General features: G+C 45.9%; 1 protein-coding gene and 1 long non-coding RNA gene across 17 annotated transcripts in view; both read right to left on the reverse strand.

The window, feature by feature from the left end:
• The window catches only part of PPFIBP1 (PPFIA binding protein 1), a 112,230-nt gene extending 103,132 nt beyond the window's left edge, over positions 1 to 9,098 (reverse strand). For 8 of the 16 annotated variants that reach the window (XM_057427697.1, XM_057427683.1, XM_057427667.1 and 5 more), the window contains exon 1: positions 9,056 to 9,097. The gene's annotated coding sequence lies outside the window, so the exon portion shown is untranslated. Of the gene's footprint in view, positions 1 to 295; positions 426 to 9,055 lie in introns of those variants that run through there. The other 8 variants (XM_057427724.1, XM_057427745.1, XM_057427735.1 and 5 more) reach the window with 2 other exon arrangements.
• Positions 9,099 to 17,027: 7,929 nt separating this feature from the next.
• On the reverse strand, positions 17,028 to 19,455 carry LOC130607393 (uncharacterized). The gene is made up of 3 exons (XR_008974259.1): positions 19,331 to 19,455; positions 19,032 to 19,176; positions 17,028 to 17,535 (listed from the first exon to the last, which is right to left on the reverse strand). It is a non-coding gene; the product is annotated as an uncharacterized LOC130607393 (long non-coding RNA).
• Positions 19,456 to 20,603: the final 1,148 nt, after the last annotated feature.

Here is a 20,603-nt window from a genome sequence, read left to right on the forward strand (position 1 = left end):
AGTGCCATGAATCTGGTTGCACACCCCACCAGGTGCCATGGGGTACAGCCCAGCCTCAGCCACTGCCAGCAGATGGCTACATGACCCTTCCTGGGGTACCAGAGTGGAACGGCACACATCCACACCCCAACCCACCAGCAGTGCTCCTGCTCACTTGGAGAGCAGAGCCACACTGCACACACCTCCCTGGAATCCCACACCAAAACAGCCTTCCCAAGCAAGGGCATCAAGAAGAGAGGCACACCCCCCCACCCAGTGTCCAAATTCCTAGTAGTGCTGCACTTCCCAAGGATACCTTCTGTCCAGCACCATCAGAAGTTGTGGTGGTCCTGCCCAGCACTACAAGGAGGTCCAATACGAACTTCAGGATAAGTGAGGTAATCTCCAACAGGATGGTTTTTTTTGGTTAGGACCTGGTAATTACAAGTTTCATATCCACAGGAAGGTGTAGACCAAGGTAAGCTACTCTATGCTCTTTTTGGAGGAGGAGAAAGAAATAATAAGCAAAACAGAAAACCAAACAAACCAAACCCACAAAGTACAGAAAAAAATCCCAGCCTAAGACAAGAAATTCTTCTATATGGAAATAAGAAAAACAAGTTCTTAGAGCTAAATTAAGCTAAGCCAAGAAACATAAATATGCATTTCTGAACCTTGCCCTGATGCTTCCTTTACAAATATAACAAATCAGAAGTGCTGTCACAAGTTAAATGAGCTTCAGTTAAGTAGAGGGGGAAAAAAAATGCCGACGGCTCTGTGATCCAACTGACAAGCTGTTTCAGGTCTGTTCTGATCCAAAACCAACTTCCCAGAGACTTAAATGAAGAGTAAAGAAATAGTCTTCATTGCTTAATCCTGCTTTAGAAGCCGGACAGAGGATACTACAACAAAGCTAGCACCTGAACCCACCAGGAGACATCTAGCTACATATGCTTTTCCTGGAGATTATTTGCTCAACACACCCACCACTTCTTGAAGAACTTCTCCGTGCACACAGCTGTGGGCAGGAACTGGGAACACTTAAGTGTGCCTTGGCTGCTCCAACATGTCCTTATACTCCTCCCTCTGCAGAAGCTACTAACCTGCTGAAATTGTCTGTAATACACATTATGCTCCAGAAGAACAGCCATTTGAACTTGGACCTTGAAAGAAACCACTAAGGATAGCTACTTCAGCCTCCAGCTGCAATGTGAAGGTTCCCCACCTTGCAGCACGAAGGCCCCCAGAAGGTAGGGTACACAAAGGACTTGTCAGCTATGGTGCAAAGCTATCTGTGACAGATACTGCCAGTGTAGGAGACAGAACATAAAGCCCCTAGCTGAGCAGCACAAGGAGCACAGCCATCAGACTACCACCTCCCACTGTAACATGCGTTTTGGATAGGGAAATCAATGCAGTTCCCAGCACCAGGAATGCTCCCTGCCTGCACACAGTGCCTCTTGGAGGCAGCACACTCCCCACCTGGCTTGCTCCCAGTGCTCCTGTGGGATCAACAAGGATGGACCCGTACTACATTTCAGCGCAGGTTTATAAACCTAAGCCAGGGTGCTAAAGGAGACACTTAGATTGCACAAGAAAAGCTCCCAAGTCAAGGCAAAACAACACAATCACACAGCTGACATCTATGGATACCCATTTGCGCCCAAGAGAAGAAGGTCCCAACAGGCTATATGGTCCCTCTCCTTGCCAGCATCTTGTCTCCACAGGACTTCTTCCATATGAGTAGACTACCTGATCCAAGCCTAAGAGAAAACAGATTCTGGCAGTCTCCATATGGCAAGAGTGATTCTTACAAACCCACATCAGCTGTGTCCTTGCTAAGCTGTACAGAACCCAGACCACAGTACTACAGCCGCTATTTTCAGAAACACGGCACATTTTGAAGATATTTTTCCTCACCTGCTCTTCAAGGCAGACTTCAGTTACCAGCATTACACTCTGCCGAACCTTAATTTGATCCTACAGACACCCTCACATGCCAATCTCATGACATCCAAAAACATGCATCCCAACCTCCAAAGGGCCGGCGTGTTCTTCTCTACATCCCGTACACTCCCTGCGATCTGTACTAGTCTAAAAAGCCAATCTCCTTCAACAGCACTTACAGGTTTCCAAGGTTTCACAAGGGCTGCATTTCTGTCTAAACTTGGTACATTGTGACAGGTAGTGAGTACACATACTTCATGGAGAAAATACCAAGTCAGGACTTCAACAAAATACCTACCTAGACTTTCTGAATTATTCTGGATCCTCTGAATGGACTACAAGGTCCCTGAACTCTGGAAGTAATCAGAAATTAACTTTCACTCCCATTAAGACCTCTGCTGTGGAAAGACACTTAGCAGCACACCACAGGCAGTCCAAGCACACTTGGCAAACACAGCACATCTTCAAAGCATCCAATGTACTGCAAGCACTTCCAATGGAGTTCTGTGCATGTAGCAACCACACTCCTCATGCCCTCCTGCAAGGTGCCTGGGACAGCAGGTAACCAGCAGTAAGGCACAAGCCACAGGCCACAAAAACTAACGGGAACAGCACAGTCTGCAATCCATGCCTTGGTCACTCCTTTAAGCACAAATGTGATCATAACCCTTAACCACACCTTACCCCTTCAGACAGAGAAACCGTTTCTGCCAAATTCTATGTCAAATGGCAAAGGCCAACAGAACAGCCTTCAAGTCACTCACCGAACCGCTCTTCTTTACAGCAAGTAATGCCATTGACATTATTAGTGACCTTCCTTCTGAATTTTAGAACTTGGTGTGAAATCCTCAGGACCCATGCTGCGCTAGGCTGAACCCCTCAGCCTGTGAACACCCAACCACGAAGCTGGGCAAGAACCAGTCTCCCATGACCATGCCTGCTGACAGAGCACACTGCGGTGCTGACACAGCATCAGTGAACAGTACCACCCTTCCTCATCCCCAAAAAGATATCCTGGTGCTGGTTTGGTAATTGCATGTTTGTTCTTGTTTCTATCATTTATAAAAGATCACTACAGGGGAAAGTGCTGAAAAAGAGGAGATTAGGGCATTGTTTGTTTGTCAGTTTGTTTTTGCGGTATTAAAGCTATTTTTCTGTTACCAACTAAAAATTGCTTACATTGTATCTCCCTTCACCACCACTGCAGTGTCCATGAACTATTTGGGTTATATACTACAGTCATATATAAAACATACCCTATACCTTTTCCCTTGATTTTTGTTTAGAATTGATTAGTCCAAGAAAAGGCATGTAAAACCAAATCATTACCATTTCCTTTTATTTTGACACATCTGTTACGGAGCAAGAAAACAGTTATTCTCCCAAACCTGCCACATTTGGAGCCATGAGAATTCTTTGATTTAAAACGTGCTGATTCACACTTGTGGTTATCAGATTTTTCTGGTCCAAGACATAACTAGACAGCTGTCTTTGACAGCACAAAGATTCTCCAGTTTAGAGCTCAGATACTGCAACAGCCGGCTCAAGTCTGAGCCTTAAGTTTTCCAGTAATATTTAGGAAAAAGCCTACAAAGAAAGATGCAAATACAAATCCACTCTTGGATCTGTGTACTTGATCTTAGAGCCTTTTGTTCACTGGTGGCATTTGATGTGATCTTATTCACGCAAGAGCTACATCCAAGAGTTACAACACTGTGCCTACTGGAAGTGCGATTACCATCAAGATGTATGCAAATGGCTGCTTAAAGTCACACTTTTTGTCATTTTTATCTTACCTCAAACACCACAAGCCAGAAACTGCTTAAAAGGCCTCTGGTCCTGATTCTCTGACACAACCTGCACTGCTTAATGACATGGAATAGAAAACAGGAAAACGAACATCCTTACCTTAACACAGACTGCGACAGAGGTTTCCAGCCTGGTGCTGGACAGGAGACCTCATCTCCTCACCTGAATGTTCTCATATAATACAGGGAAATCAGACTTTTGCATCCTCCGGTGGTTTTAGCAAGATTCAGACTTGCACCATGCTTCCAAAAAGAAAGAAGAACGATTTTGGTCTTCACCAGGAGCCATTCCTCACAGTCCTGAGATGACATGCAGAAGATGGAAGACGCAAGGCATGAGGGCGAGATTTAACAGCATTCCCCCTGGCAGCACCTCTAATGAAGAGCGCTCTGATGAAGCATTAGCTCTGTCAGCCTGGAGGGACCAAGCACGCAACAGAAACAGAGCACAGGACCCCCACCCAGGGGTATGTCAGGTTTGCAAGACGGCACTGTACAACTGAAATGCCTCCCAAGTTCTCCATCTGCCTCCCCCATTAATGAAGAAGATGGCCCAAGCAGGGGCAAGGAGAAGAGAGGCTTTAGTTGCAACTGGCTGTAAGACCTGTATCTAAATATATTTCCACTGAAGAAAGAAAACAGCTCTTTACATACTGGGTTTATCTTGGCCTATAGACAGAAACAAGAGAAAAGCCGTTGGAAAAAGGACAGACCTTTATCCCACCACACTTTCCTCACATACAGCAGAAGTCGCAGAGGAACAAAGCACTCTGGAAGCTAAAGGATATCAGGAAATCATAAATGCCCATAGCAAGAGCAATACACATCATGGGCAAGCAACTGCAAATCCAGGGTGATGACTTAATCATTAGCGGAAAATTCCAACCTTGAAGCAGAAATAAAGTACCATCTTGCCAGCAAATACTACTAGAAAAATAACAAAAAGCCACTATCTTCAGCCTGAGCTGACCCAACACACAAGTCAATTTGTGAAAGAAATGGGAAAAAAAGGGGGGAGGGGGAAAGGATGCATCATTTCCTGCATCTCAAGGTGTGTTCACAGCTGAGCAGCCCTGCTAGGGTGCTCCAAACAAGGAGAAATCCAAAGCAAAGATCCCACCAGAAACCCACCAAGACACATTACCTGTGTCTTAGCATGATCATCTGTTATCTGAAGTTGGAAACAGGCAACAACTGCAGATAATGGCTTTAAGCTGACAAAGGGGAGATTTAGATTGGACATTAAGAAAAAATTATTCACTATGAGGGTGGTGAGGCAGTGGCACAGGCTGCCCAGAGCAGCTGCGGCTGTCCCATCCCTGGCAGTGTTCAAGGCCAGGTTGGACAGGGCTTGGAGCAACCTCGTCTAGTGGAAGGTGTCCCTGCCTATGGCAGGGGGGCTGGAACTGGAGGATCTTTAAGATCCCTTCCAACCTAAACCATTCCATGGTAACAACTGCATGGCAAGATAAATACTGTCCTCCAAAAGAAGGAACAAGATTTGACTCTGGATCAGATGCTGACTTTTCCCAATGCTGAGCAAGGGATCTAATCTCTTAGGAATAACACGGAGTCTTTATTATGTTACGCAAAGATTAATGCTTGTAAACCTGTGATGTTCAAAGAGCTACTTGAACAGTAAACTTTACTGATTGCTAAAGCTGCCATTAAATGGCCACCTTTTCTCTATTCACACATCCCCTGTTTAGCAGTCAACTTTCCATACTAAGATTTTCCATCCAAGACACAGGGAAGGCTGAGGCCTTAGTCCTACTCAAACTGAAAAGAAGTCAGTACAAATGCAAAGACTGACAAAGGGAGAAACCTGGGCACAGCACATCTGCTAAGGAGACACCACAATATACTGGTTAGGCTCTGGACACACAAACATATACAGTATAGCAAGACAGGGAAGGAATTTATACTAGATGCTAAATAAATGCTAAGTGAATGTCTCAATATAAACACCAGCAGTAAACAGAAGGCAAGGCAATGTAGTTTACCTCTCCTGAACTGGATCCAAGAGAAAAGCCACTAATGGCATGACCAATGGGACATCACAATTACAAATGGGGGGAGGAGGCTTTATTCAGCCTAAATATAGGAAAGCATTCAGTGGTTTTATGTATGAAGGTATTAAGTGTTTTTATGTATTCTTAATGCACAGCTGTATGCACAAGCTCCACACAAACAGGAGTGAACGCAACAAAACACACCTGACCCTTCCATAAATCTGTTCCTTACATTAATAAATTTACAGATGTGGCTTGGCCAGGCAGAAATAGGTCAGATAATAATTGTGGAGCTTTAAAGAAGCGACATAACTTGAGTTTTGCTTTGAAGCCTGAAAATAACAGCATGAGAAGAAGCCATCCCAGGTATACCAACCTAACTTGCATATCACCATTACAAGCAGAGACAGAGGTTACCAGCATGCAAATTCAGCTGGGGGGGGGGTGTGGGGGTGTGTGTGCTTTACAGACCCCCTCTAACACCACAGGAATTTCCAGAATACTCCATTACATCCCTAAATCCTGCCTAGTATTTGGGCTCTTAACTTTCCCTGTTGAAAACTACCACAAACCAGTGGACTATCAAGTCACAGGCATTTATTGCTTGCACTCCTCTGGGAATCAGGGACGCATTTTCAGACTACCTGAACCAGACTTGTGATCTGGTCACCTCTCTGCACTCCCTCCACCTTCACAGAAAACACATAATGCAAAGCACAACAAAGGAAATTAGTCATTCAAACAAGTTTACAGTAACACCATCTTGTCCTGAGTGTAAGCCAAAAGTATATTTTGATGCAATCACACCACTGTTAAGAAAGTGACTAAACCTTCTTTGGTTTTAAACCTCTCCAGGGGAAGGATTTTCACTCCATTGAAACTGCTCCTTGAAGTAGTGAAAGACAGAAGCCCCATTTGGATGGACTCACGAGACACAAAACCTCCTGAAGGACACCGTACTGTGCACCTTGTAACACGCAGCACCGCCTGCCTGTCCTCAGGCCATCCAGACCTGACCAGTGAGCAGGGACCAGACTTTGTCCTCCTCATCACCAGTGAGCAATAGGACCAGACAGGCCAGCAGCACCACCTGGGAACCTCAGTCGCTTGGGAATGGCTGTAATTTCAGGAATGTTAACAATTATCCTTACGTTGAGACGGGTTACAAGTGAAGTCTCCCCATATACTGCCACAGATGTTTACATCAGGACCCCATTCCTTCCTGCAGTGTGTTTTACACTGTGCAGTGCAACCCAAAATGGAAACCCGACTTGGTTCTAAATTGGGAAGAAAAAAGATGAGATTCACCACAGCGTTCTGCCCCACGTGACATCCCTGATTTCAGGGCACTCCACCCTGTGTTCCAGGGAGAAGCAGAAATGTTACTCACCAGATTTTCCAGAGTGTGAATCTGCTGCAGACACATGTGCACAGGACACATCAACTTAAATATTCCTCAGCAGACCTGATCCAGCAAATGGATGAAAATCCAGGGCAAAACTCACTGAAGCCAAGGAAGCACTTGAATCTGGACCCATATGTATGGGCTCAGGCTCTTGCCCTTATCTCATTTAAGAGGGTCAGAGTGGCTGCTGAATACCTAACAGCACCTTGTTGAAAGGTGGCATGCCTCAAAGCAGGAGCAATGCTGCTAAAGAGAGAACTCCCTGCTAAGGGCCCCGTTCCACAGCCCAGCAAATAGGTGAAGCTCTCACTGCTTTCAGGGAGGAGAGAAACATCAACTTCATACTCCCTGCACAAAACACTGCCCTTAATTTACAAGCAGCACTGCACGCCGCTGACAGCCATACTCGCGCACAAACCAAACACTTCCCTCTGCTTCTAGGAGCTGATCTATTTGATACAGATTTTCAAGAAACTGTGCGGAATCCTACTGTCAAAACTCCCATGGGACAGGTATTAAGCCAACTAGAGAGCATTTCGACCTTAATTCCTTACTGATGTGAAGAAGTTAGAAAGCCAACATCCTTGCTGCATTGAGAACAGAGTTTAAGCAGATTTCAGTTTTCCTGGTTTCCAGGATCCCTCTCAAACCAATGTGCCATGCTGCTTCACTGAGCACACTGGCTTTACTGAAACCCTTACTTGCGGTTTTATTATAATCACGAATCCCTTTTATCCTTCACCAATGTAAATCCTCAAGCTATAGCTGCTACCTTTAATAGAAGCAATAAATCTGGAGTTGGCACACTGAAACATCTTCCTCTCAGTTATTCGATCATGTAAGCATGGAGAATATTCTCACTCTGTGACCCATTTTTGCTGTTTACTTTTTGGAATGCAGAGACACTCGTATTGCTCAATCACGCTGCCATTGCGCTATGTACCACAGCTTATACACTGTGCTGTTGGTAGTATCTGCACTTGGGCCAAAATAGGAGCCAGCACTGTCTGTGAAGGCTCAGACACCACCAAGCCCAAGTCCTAAACACTCCATCTGTGTTTTTGCACGAAATCAGTAGTGCTGCACCTCCACGAGAGAGCACACACGTCGTTGTACCACAGCCAAGCGTTTAATACCGAAGCCGGAGCTTAGTTTCCCCCCCCCCGCAGACATAACTACATAGGTGTAAAGCACTGTTTTACTGCTACAGCCAGCATGTGAGCTAGCAGAGCTGTTCCAGCTTTTAGAAGTCACAGACCTAAAAGAAACAGACTTAGGAGAAATAATTACAGGATGTAAGAACCCCAGGCCTTAAATCAAAACACGTTTGGTAGTTCAAGATAAAACTCTCAACTGAAGTTTTTCAGTGCTTGCGGCTCAAGTGTCCTGCTAAAACCCTAAAAGATTAAACCGTAGCCTACCGCTTCCCAAAAGTTCCTTAAAGCACATAAGTAAACTACAGGAGCTCAGGAGCCCATTACCGAACCTTCCTCTGAAACCGCTCTCCTTCCCCCTTCCAGCCAGGATGCAGCACAAGCAGCACGGGAATACCTAACCGCAGCCTTAAGAAAGACAGGGTTTGGGCAGGGGGAGGAAGGCTGGCGGCGAAGCCCCTCGCCGCACCCCGAAAGCTGCCCGCTCCGGCGTACACGCGGCGTATGCCCCCGCCCCGGGCTCCCGTTCTCCGGGGCACACATGCTGTCGCCCGGCGGGGCAGGCGGCCCAGGCCCACGGCGGTGGGGGAAAGTCGGCCCCACTGCGGCCCCGACGGCGCGGCGGGAGCCGCCGGTGCGCGCAGGACAGCCACGGGGAGGGGCACGGCCCGCCGGGACACAAAACTGCCGCAGTTGGTGCGATTTCGGGCCGCGGAGCCGGCCCTGGCAGCTCCTCGGCGCGCCCCTTACCTGCGCCCGAACTCTAGCGGGCCCTCCCGGGGCGGCAGCACCTCCGCCTCTGCCGGTTCCCTGTAGCCCCCACCGCCGGCCGCGCCGCGCCACTCCGCCGCCCGCCCCGTCCCGGCCGGTCCCACCCGCCCGCCCGCCCGCGCCCCGCCCCGGACCGCCCGCAGCTCCGCCTCGCACACCCCGCCAGGGACCCAAGGGCCCGAGCTGCGCCGGGTCGGGCAGCTCCGGGCGCCAGCCTAGCTCCCCGCCCCGGGGCCGGGCTTTCCCGACGGGGCGGGCGGCACCGCCGGGCCGGGCGGAAGCTCTGATTGGGGCCGACAGCAGTCATTCGTCGCCGCCGGAGGGCGGGCTCGGAGCCGGGGTCGAGCTGCCCCTCTCCTCGCTCGGTACATTCAGGAGCGGAGCCGTACAGCTAGCGGACTCGGGGGCTCGTCTTCGCAGTCAGGTCCAGGCGACTAACTTCACTTTGTTTTGAGTCGACCCAAAACTTTTGTATTTCAGAGCTCTTATCCTCTCTCCAAAGGCTGGGTTAGACAAAACTCGTCATATAATGTTTTCGCGTGTGGAAAAAATGATTTGGTTGTAGCTCGTTTCTGACCATAGCTTTTAAAAAAAAAGTGGAAATTTCCATTCAAAAGCGTGTTGGAAGCAAACATTCTGGATTCCCAACAAAACAGGGAAGGTACCGTTTGCTGTTTAAGCAGTTTGCAAAGAGGGTGAATCAATTCAAAATTTGCTTTTTTCTAGCAGGTTACTGGCCTATTGCATTGGCCACAGTTGCAGTTAAACAGGGGGACCAAGCTTTTTTCTAGCAGGTTACTGGCCTATTGCATTGGCCACAGTTGCAGTTAAACAGGGGGACCAAGCTTTTTAAATTGCATCCGTGCAATTAAAATACCTGATTTTCTTTAGTGTCTTCTGTTTCTAGTGCTTCTCCTTCAAAACTTCAGTGACTAACTATGGGGTTTGATGCTGTAGCGTCAAATCCTACAGCTGGTCTTTTTGCCCATTTTCCTCAAATCTTCATAGATTCTCCAGTGTGTGCTACCAGTTTGTGGTCAGCTAATGGGCAAGTGCTAGCACCAGGCTGAATCCCAGGGCTCCCACACCCAGTGCTGTATCCCTCCTGGAATGCCTGCAGTTGGACTTGCCCAGTAACAAAGACTGGGAACAAATACTGATCTCCACTGAGGTCCAGTATTTATCAGCCTTTGCATTCTGAATTGACTGTTCCATTGATCCCTTTACTTACACTGTAATTGATTTTTAATTCAAAAAATGAACGTGACACAACTCAACATTACCTGACAGTGCGCACTTGCAGCCCAGAAAGCCAACCATGTCCTGGGCTGCATCAAAAGGAGCAAGACCAGGTTGAGGGGTTCTCCCCTTCTACTCTGCTCATGTGAGACCTCACCTGGAGTACTGTGTCCAGCCCCCAACACCTGAGAGACATGGAGCTGTTGGAGAGAGTCCAGAGGAGGCCACAAAGATATCAGAAGGATGGAGCACCTCACCTATGGACACATACTGAGAGAGTTGGACTTGCTCAGCCTGGAGAAGGCTCCGGGGAGGTCTTAGAGTGCAGCCTTCTAGTGCCTAAAGAGGGCTACAAGGAATCTGGAGAGGGACTTTTTACAAGGGCATGTAGTGATAGGACAAGGGAGAGTGGCTTTAAGCTGACAGAAGGGAGAGTTAGATTAGGCATTAGGAAGAAATTCTTCACTATGAGGGTGCTGAGGGGCTGGTACAGGCTGCCCAGAGGAGCTGTGGCTGCCTCATCCCTGGTAGTGTTTAAGGCCAGGTTCAATGGGGCTTGGAGCAACCTGGTCTAATAGAAGGTGTCCCTGCCCATGGCAGGGGTTTCGAACTAGGTGGTCTTTAAGGTCCTTTCCAACCCAAACCATTCTGTGGTTTTAAGTGAAGATTCTTATTAAAGAACATAATGCAGGAGGACTTCATTTGTCAGGATGGTGTGTGATGTGACTGAGATCTCTCTGAAAACAAATCTGAGCTGACAGAATGTGTCAAACAACTGTTTGAATTCTTTCATCAAAGAAGATACCTTTGCAAGTTAAGACAAGTCTCTGATAAGGCTTTCTGGCTTGCTTATCTCTCATCTCCCAAAATAGCTTAGCCATTTTTGCTCCAGGCTGGTTTGCAAGGAAAGGTTGATTTTCTCCACCTCTGTGAAAACGCAGGAGCCCTGGAGAAGTCAATTATCTCACTCATCTCTCCTGTGAAGGCCACAGGAGGTTATGATGATAAGTAAAAGTATTTTCAACATTCTTCACTGCTTGAGGAGGAAAGGGAAAGAGCTTTTCCCTCACTTTGCGGTGGGAACACGTCCTGTCTCCGTGGTTACAGATCAATAAATGGCATTAAGCCTGGTATTTCAAGAGCTGTCAGGCATTTTGAAGGCACAGCATACATCTTTTACATGATCTTCTTCAGGTGACACTTTAAGTCTTCAGCACATTCACAGCATGGTACAACTAGGGATGTGGTGTTGCAGTGCAGTTAGTTTTCAGCTGGACCTGTGGCTTAGGCAGACACTCCAAGCCTCCAGGATCACTGGCAGGACTTGGGTGTCCAGTGTGGAAGCACAAGCAGGACCATTCCTTCCACTGGCAGTGACTCTCAGACAAAGCCCCTTGCAAACCAACAGTGAAGAGCACTCTTATTAAATCTGCTGTGCATCTGTTCCGGGGTTTTGCGTATGCCTCATTGCTGAGTGATACACAGTGCAGTTTTTAATGCAGTTATCCTTACTACATTCTCAGCAGCATTACTATCTCTTCTTATACAGTTTAAGTGACTCACTTGAGTTCATTGGGAGTGTTAATGACTTGTTGTGATCCAGATTCCTTCTTCCTTTGGAAGCCATCTGGGTTTAGCAGCACGATGGTCATTAGGCCCCTGGCTCAGTATCAGTGCTAGCTCACAGGCAGGGCCTTGAAATACAAAAATATCCATGTACATTGCAGCCGGTTTTCGTTATACTTTTTTTAAACTTTAACACCTTGTTGGGCCCCAAAAGTTTTCCTTTAGACCAAACCTACTCCCCAGAATCCAGCAGCTGAAAGATCCAAGGGTTCTCCTTTCCAAAGGTCAATGATTTCACACTCAGGCTGCACACAGCTTTCATTTCTGGACAGCTCCGAAAGTGGATTCTGTGAATCGTTCTCTTTATTCCCAGCCGGGTGTTGACCCCCAAGCTAAGCGAGGGTGTTTTCATGTCAGGTCTCTGCTACAGAGCCTCCTGGCACAGTTGTGTCAGCCAGAGCTGTGATGACATAAGATCCTTTGAAGGGAGAGCTGTGCCAGCAAAAGCACCTTTTGCAGTTGGAGGTATAGGCAGAGAAAATGATGGTTTTGTCCAGGTAGCTTATTTTGCTTCAGGAAGCTGGCATTCACTCTCTCAGCAAAAGCATAGTTTTACTGTTAGAAGCTGCATATACCTTGGAAATGGTTGCTCTTCTGACCATCTATTGTAGCTATGCTGTCAAAGGTGTTCTGGCTTTCAGCTACCTCAAGTATCCCAACTGTTAAATGTTCAATAGAGCTAATTGTTTTAGCCAAAACCTTGAGCTTTGGTACGATGCTATGTTCAGTCCTGGAACAAAGCACTGCACAAACAATTCCTAGCTGTCAAATCAATAATGTAACTTTCCTCCTTATGTTTGAATTCCCCTCTAATCTCCTCCTAAAAAGGAGAGGAGGAGAGGAGAAATTCAGTGCCTGAAAGATCGCCTGAAGTACAAAATGCTGAAGTACAAAATGCCCCCAAAATCATACCCTTAGAATGATCCAACTTCTGACCTCGGCTGTCCCTGAGTATTCCCACATACAATCTTTTGAAAACACTGTAGGAAAAGCCCCACAGACTGAACCTACTGCTGAACTGACAGAAGGGATGCTGCGTTGGCTGTGCTGTGATGGCTGGACAGACCTGCTTAGAACTGAAGTTCTCCAAATGAGCAGTTTCATAGAATCACAGGATGGTTTGGGTTGGAAGGGACCTTAAAACCATCCAGTTCCAAACCCCTGGCACAGGCAGGGATACCTTCCACTAGACCAGGTTGCTCAAAGCTCCATCCATCCTGGCCTTGAACGCTGCCAGGGATGGAGCATCCACAGCTTCTCTTGGCAGCCACTTGCCTCACCACTCTCACAGCGAAGAAAGTTTCTCTCTAGAAAGAAATAATGAAGAAATTTCTCTCTAGAGCTTCTAGTTTACACCCTCCAGAAAAATGAAGACTGTTTAAGAAAAGACCGATGTGTTCGTGTGCATGGGATTGTTTTAGGTGCCCCTAATCCTCTGAGGTGGGATTACCTACAGGCCTGAGAGCCTGCAGCTGCTGTATGGGGTGACATTGCAGCAGGAGGAGGCAAAGTACTTCACCTTTCTATTTGCGAATCTGTGATATAGGGGTTAGTAGCGAAATCCATCTGTGAAGAGCCTTCCAGAAGGCTGGATTAAACGGAGTCTCCCAGAAAATGCTGGAGAGAAGATGCTATTTCACACATGTGTTGTCTATACTGTCTTTGGTAAGGTGCTTGATGTGGCCATCACCAGCCTATTAAGATGACCAGTTTTGTGTATTTTATCTGGAACCTTGTGCAATTGGCCCCAGAAAACCAAGAAAAAGCAAACTCAAGTTCTTTCTCAAATGGGCAAGAAAGTTTCCCATAAAACTTCACACACCCATGATGGTGAAAAAGTCATTAGCTGCAGGAACTTTTCCAGCCTGAACACTGAGATGAACCTCAGAGATGTGTCAGTGTGTATCTGGAAATCACAAGAAGTAGTATTACTAAGGAGAAGATGCTGCACATTTTATGTAAAATGTGAGCGAGAGAAAACATCCTGGCATGAGCAGGAATCACAACAGGCTCAGCTGGAGGAATCTGTACGTATTCGATGGCAGTAGCATAGCTGTTGAAAAGATTGGATGTTTCAGTTGGGCTTTGTCTTCCCATTATTTTGAATGATTGCTGTCATTAAAAGCAGGAAAGCAGAGATTACAGTTCAAAAGTTTTAAGTTTTTAAATTTCTGCATAAATACTATGAAACAGTATTTTTCTCTGCCTGGAGGTCTCCCACTCACTAGTTTAGCTGTAAGTGTATGTATACCTCAACTGGGCTGAAATACTCGTAAGGTTCATGCACATGCAGTTTTCACAGCACTCTCTTGATTTCTGTATCATTGGTTAATTCTTACACTTGCACTCATGAGCTCCTTTCTGGAATAGCCAATAAAGATGACTGCTTGATCAAGAGCTAGAGAGAAGCCCTTTGGGTAATTAAAGTGTTTACCTTCAGACACAGGAAAAAATGTTCAACAACTTAGTGGTGTAAGAGCAGTCAGTAACTCTCGTACAGGTAGTGGCACTAACTTTGACTGGTAGACTTGCTATGGAATGTACCACATAAGCACATCTCCACTGAAATACACACACACGGCTTGCAGCCAGCAAGGCTAATACCCATGTCTGTGAAGTACTGTACAATGTTATCAGAGGACAGCAGGCATGGTGGATGCAGCAGGACATAACAACCCTGCCAGAAACACAGTTTGTAGCATCTGCCTAATCTGAAGGAGACCTTTCTCCTAGATACAGCCAGATTCATTCCTTCTACAACTCACACTGTTAATCACAGCTGACCTCACCACTACCCTTCATCTATGCCTGGCCAGTGATGACAAGTGTCATACCTAAGCGTCTAGAATCTGTGCCCCAGCCACTAGGGTAACTCTCACTTTTTATTTCCCACTAATTCTGAACTCATATTGCTCTGGTTTGCCTAGCAGTGCATGCATACAGACATGGCATAATCACCTTTTTGTAGCTTTCATAATGACTTTCACATTCCCATTCCCTGGCAAAATGTGTGGTGTTTTTTTTTTTCCTTAATATTTTTCCTCAGTTTCTCAGATATCTCTTGGTTTTGGCATCAGCTTCTAGATTGCACTGTAATGATAAACTGCCAGTGCTACTGAGTGCAGCCTTTCTACAGTTCTAAAACCAGGCTTACAGGCACGCCCAAAAGCCTTCTAGCAGAGCTCTCCAGCATGTAAAGCCCCAGTGCTGTAATAAAGTGCCTTTGTTAAGAGAATCTCAAATATTGCATCCTACCACAAGGATATTACCCTCTCCACAGTGCCAGTGAAGAAAACAAGGGGTGAAGAGGGATGTAGCTCAGTTCATGGTATAACACTGTACAGAATCTCCTGAACAAACCTCTGAGCGAGGTAGTACATCTGCATGACATGGAGTAGCTGAATAGCTGCATTCCCACTGTCCAGTCTTGCTGCTGCACAGCCCTCAAAAGCAGCCATGGTACAGTGCCAGCCCCACTTCCAGAACAGCAGATATCTCTGACTGGCACACTGTACACATAACTGTAGTGACTTACTCCAGATCACACAATGAGTCAGTGTCAAAGCTAGCTCAGTCAGCTGGCCTTCAGGCTCAGGCTTTAAGTGGTCCTCAGGAGAGGAAAACAATGTGGGTTCAGACATTCCTTAAATGCTGGGACCGGGAGGGCTGTGGGGGAAGGTGACAGCATCCTGCCTAGACTAGAGCAGGAGCTGGTTTTGCTTCCCATTTCCAAGAGCCCAAAATATGTGCACCTTGTTTGTTCCGGGACTGCCTGCTCTGGAAACGCCTCTTGCTGGTGACTCACTGAGGTGGGAAACAAGGCCAGGCTCCCGGGCTGAGTCACCCCAGGCACACACAGGGTAGGAGGGGCTGCTTTCAGGTGACAAACACCACCCATGTTTATCACTCGAAATTACTAAAATCTTCTGCTCTAAACCAGAAGGAGATAAGCAAAATCTTAGGGGCTGAGGAGGACAGTCACCAAGCTGTCTTACTGTACCAGTCAGTGCGGTAGTTGCCACGCTCCAAGTCAAGTGGCAGACAACCATAAAACACGGATTATTTTATTCTGAAAGCAAGAAGAGAGAAACATGGAAAACAGCTCAAAGAAGCACAAGGAGATTGCGATCATCAGTTTTATGCTATCAAGCCTGGTCTCCCTCTCTCTCTTTAGAGAGAGATTTTATACCTTAGGAGTGAGGAGAATAAAGCCTTCATTCATGGAAGATAGGTATTTTTTTTAGGTTAGAAAAAAATCACAATGATCTTTATTCTTCACATCACTTGTGAGCCCTGTCTTCTTGTGTTAAAGATAAGAAAAGACAAGGGTATTTTGTTTAAGGGAGCAGTAAGTCAAGTCTGAGTTAGTATGGCTGATATGAACAGTTTATAAATGGAACTTCACTAAGCCTATAGAATTAAAAACATTTGCATTATTTACCTATTTACCAAATAATTTCAGCACCATTCCTTAGACAAACAATGGAGAAAAAATTAAAATCACATTTCTGCATTCTTGTCAGAAAGTGTGCAGGAAGAACTGAATTTCAGTTGTCTGCTGGTTAACAGGAGAAATAGTTGCCTCTTCCCATTACAAAAGTTTCTGAATATATTACTGAAGTTATTACACAATTTAAAACTAGATATCAAAATGCTTTTTCAGATTGCATTTATTCAACAATGTCTCTATTAAAGCTGGTTAAATGTTTTAACTTCCACCCCCAAGTCTTGATTTTGACATTTTGAGAGAAACAGCAGTGTGTTTGGGATGAAGAGATTAATATTGAGGATTTTCATGAAATTAAATATCCCACAATAAGCAAACTAATATGAAAATCAGAATATAGATATTATGTAGGAATGCACTAGTATTTGTTCACCATTTAGCCTGTCAAAACAGTGCTGACCAAGCGAGGAGAAGGCTGGGATGGATGTACAGTGGCAAAACCAAATAGCACACAGTACTGCCAGGCTGTGGGGTCACTGTCTTGTTGAGCTGTACCTTCTGGTTCATTTTAGGTATCCTGCTGCCACGGCAGCTCCTTCACAGGGACAAGACAGACAGGCTGGATGCAACACAGGTCGCAGAAGTGAGTGGGCTTGTGAATGATGAAAGGTTAAACATGCAAAAGAAAAAGCAAGGCATAGAAAGCACACAAGCCTAACAAAACAATGTAAGGGGGGATGAGTGAATGTGCATCTCAGATGAGATTAATTATACTCTTGAGTCTAATCTTGCTGAAGATGGAAGGCACACCTCCCCTGGCAGCTTGGCTTCAGGAAAATACCTTCAGCTGTCATACCTCGTTGGCTAAATGCCATTGTGCAAAACGGTTTTACTAGCCCTATCAGCTCATTAACGAACAATTTGCTAATGCAGAGGCATGAAGGCTGTGATCCTGCATCAGCAGTCCTGTTGTGGCAGTTTTGTCTTTGTGCCAAAAACTTCTGAGAACATCGTTAAAGAGACAGATCTCCTTTAATTCGAGTAACAGTGTGCCATGCACTGCAGGTTTCATCAAGACCTCCAAGAGCTGAAGATCTGTTTCAGTGAGAGCAGCTATCTCCATCTTCTATAAAAATGTTTTTGCTTCCTAAAATAAACATTTTGTCTTTAAAAGGTTCTTAAAGACAGTTTCAAATGTAAGTGATCAAAGTTATGTCATTTCTTCTTAACATCTGTGGATATTTCTTCTAATCCTGGGTTCTGCAAAGAACTATTTCAGCATTTCCAAATAACTGACTCTCCAGTTCCCGTTACTCAGATGGCTTCTTGTATAACTACAACAGAACTCCTATATTTGCACATAAACCACCTTAAAATTCAAACAAAAATGTCAGGAACTTCAGACGCGAGGCCTTTAATTCATATACAAAATAAGTGCAAGGAACATTCAAAAGAAGTTTTCAATCCTTCTTAGGCATCCAAGGAATGATATTTTCATATTTAAGATAAATCAGGAGTCAGGATTGACCACTATCTTTCAGCAAGTGTTTTGCAAACATCAGTCTCCCCCTTAATCTTGGGAAATCAGGACTTCAGACTGCATGATATTTTAAAATCTTGTTTTCTTTGAAAGTGTATGCATACACTTGCATATAAGTAAACACTTAAGCTGGATTCATTAATAATTCGATAGCGGATTTAAGATATAAACCTATTTAAAATAAAGCTTTAAATTCTTACACTGTGTCTTAAAACACAAGTTTCATATACTTTATGAAAATGAATGAAACAATTTTAAGGTGTAAACCGTAAACGTTTGCTGTTAAAGCTTTAAGGAACATAAAATCACTGAACTGATGGAATTACCATCTGAACATCTGGAACAAGAATTGGCTGAACTGAACCAGCTTTTGATAAAAGTGATTTTTCTGCATGTGCAGAAAGAATATTGGAGCTGAGCAAGTTGAATAATGTGAAACAGAAATAGCAATAAGTTCAAAGCCGAGAAACTAACTGGGAAGTACACATAAAAAAGCATGTGTTCCTCACCAAGCTGTGAATATAAGTGAGGAACAAAAGCTTCGTGCTTACCTTTGGAGGGACACTGTTCAGCAGCAAGCGGTTTGACTCACTAGCTGCAAACTATCCTTCTAAATCCTGTTTTAATGAAAAATATACCATGCCAGGCTTTGCATAGTTCTTTCTGCAGACAGCAGGCTTGTAACGGTCTGTGTGCTTAGCTGAAAACATGGACACCAGGGAGAGAGGGCTTTGGAACAACGCATGTGCACTGAGAACTGAGCCAAGAACTGAAACAGACACTGAACATGTAGGCACCCACCCGGGCTGCTTGGAAGCAGAAGGCTTTCACCCTTGCACATGGTCATTGCAGGGGTAAAACAGCGGCCCCTGCCACGTAAATCCTCCGTTTGCTCATTCCTACATGAGATGGGTACGTAATTTCTTTGCCTCCTTTGGCCCAGGCTTAGCTCGATTTGCTCTGTGCAGCTCTGGGCAGGCTGGCTTCTCTTTGGTTCCTACAGCTCATGCTTGTTTTTAGTCTCAGGACTCATATGTGAGTTAGTAACAGTGCCTTTGTCTAAGGGAGAATGATATATGTGAAAATAAATATGAGGTACATACGCTCGAAAAAGATGTTTCTGAACAATGTGATGAATTCAGAGCAATGTGAATGTATTTCCTGTGGCAGCAGGTGACCCCTCAGAGAGATAGGGAAGGGGGTGTGTGGCACAGTTAGTCACATCCCCTGGAGCTGGGACAGCAGAGACTAAATTAATGAAGCACACCATCAGCAACACACATGGTGGTTCAAGAGGGCCAGTGGGGCTTGCCATGCCACCTTCTCTGCCCGCTCGGCCTCAAGGAGCTCGCTGAGAGCCATGCCAGGCAAACCTCTACCAAATAAACCAAGCAACCCAAACCTTCCCACTCAAGCAAGCCAGGAAATGAATCTAAGCAGCAGCCTGAAGCTCCAGAGACATTCCCCCACCTCTGGTCCCAGGGGTGTCCGTGAGCCAGGACAGTGGGGACAAGGCTGGGCTCAGGGCCAAGGCTAAGAATGGCTCCAAAATGGCACCATGGGCTGTGGGGCCTGGGGGAATGCACTGGGGTGGATGAGGTGTGCCGGTGCAGCCAGGGCATAGCATGGCCCCTGGTAGGAGGTTTGGCTATGTGTAGCTGGGGCAGAGGACCCTGCCAGCTCACCTGCAGCTGTCAGGCCCAGGTCCCGCCATGGTGGCCAGCCTCTTTTCCTTGGCATTTCATCGTGAGCTCCTTTTAACAAACTCATTACAAGAAAGTTACAGCAAAACTTTTCACACTGACACCCCTCACCTCACCACGAACACGGGAGATCACAGGGACTGTTTCAGTAACGCAGGACAGAAATGATGCCGCGTGTCCTGTGATAGAGCATGATGGGGAAAAAAAGACTTAAAAATCACAGGCCTTTCATGCCCTCTGTCATCATTCAGCCCACAGGATCCCTGCTGGCTACAGTGATCAGTTTGGGTGTGTTGTGGCATTTTTAAATTCAACTTATTTTACACACAGAAGGACACTGAGGCAAGCTCCACTCCTGCTTCTTGTCAAAATTACGCAGCTGATTGCTCCTGCATTAGCTGGGAGATGCACATCAAAGGAGAACTGGGAGACTGGCATGGGCCCCCAAGCAAAGTGAGTTTCAGGCAGTTTCAAACAATTTGACTCATCCAACCCAAATGTAGCCACAGTATTTGCAAAAACAGGGAACCAGAAGCGAGTTCTCACTCTGCTTAGAACTCACGACCTCTTCCCTGCCCTAGGTCTCAAGACTTACTTAAGCTGGAGCCTGCTCTTGGTGGGGAAGCAGCTATCTCAAGTGTTGCTCAGGCCTGCCAGTAGCTCCTGGAGTTTCACAGGGGGAAATAATCTCTTTAAATAACAATTTGAACTTCCAGCATAAATAAAGCATTATTGTGAAGATGGTTGAATGAGACTCCACAGCCTAATGCTAGGGGGAGGATGAGAATGAGAGGAGGTAGCTTGGAAGGAAATGAACAGGGAGGGCAAGTGTACTGCACTTCCAAAATGGGAGATGTGCTCACATGCACCTCAGATGGACATGCACTGTTTATAGTGACTCTAACACCATGGGAGGAGTTTGCTTGTGTGCCCTGCTGTCCCTCACAGTGCCCAGCAGCTTCTCCAGCATGG

Source organism: Pezoporus wallicus, unplaced genomic scaffold, assembly GCF_028554395.1.
Source record: "Pezoporus wallicus isolate ANWC-B61680 ecotype Strahan unplaced genomic scaffold, APGP_CSIRO_Pwel_v1 scaffold_3294, whole genome shotgun sequence".
Classification (NCBI taxonomy): Eukaryota; Metazoa; Chordata; class Aves; order Psittaciformes; family Psittacidae; genus Pezoporus; species Pezoporus wallicus.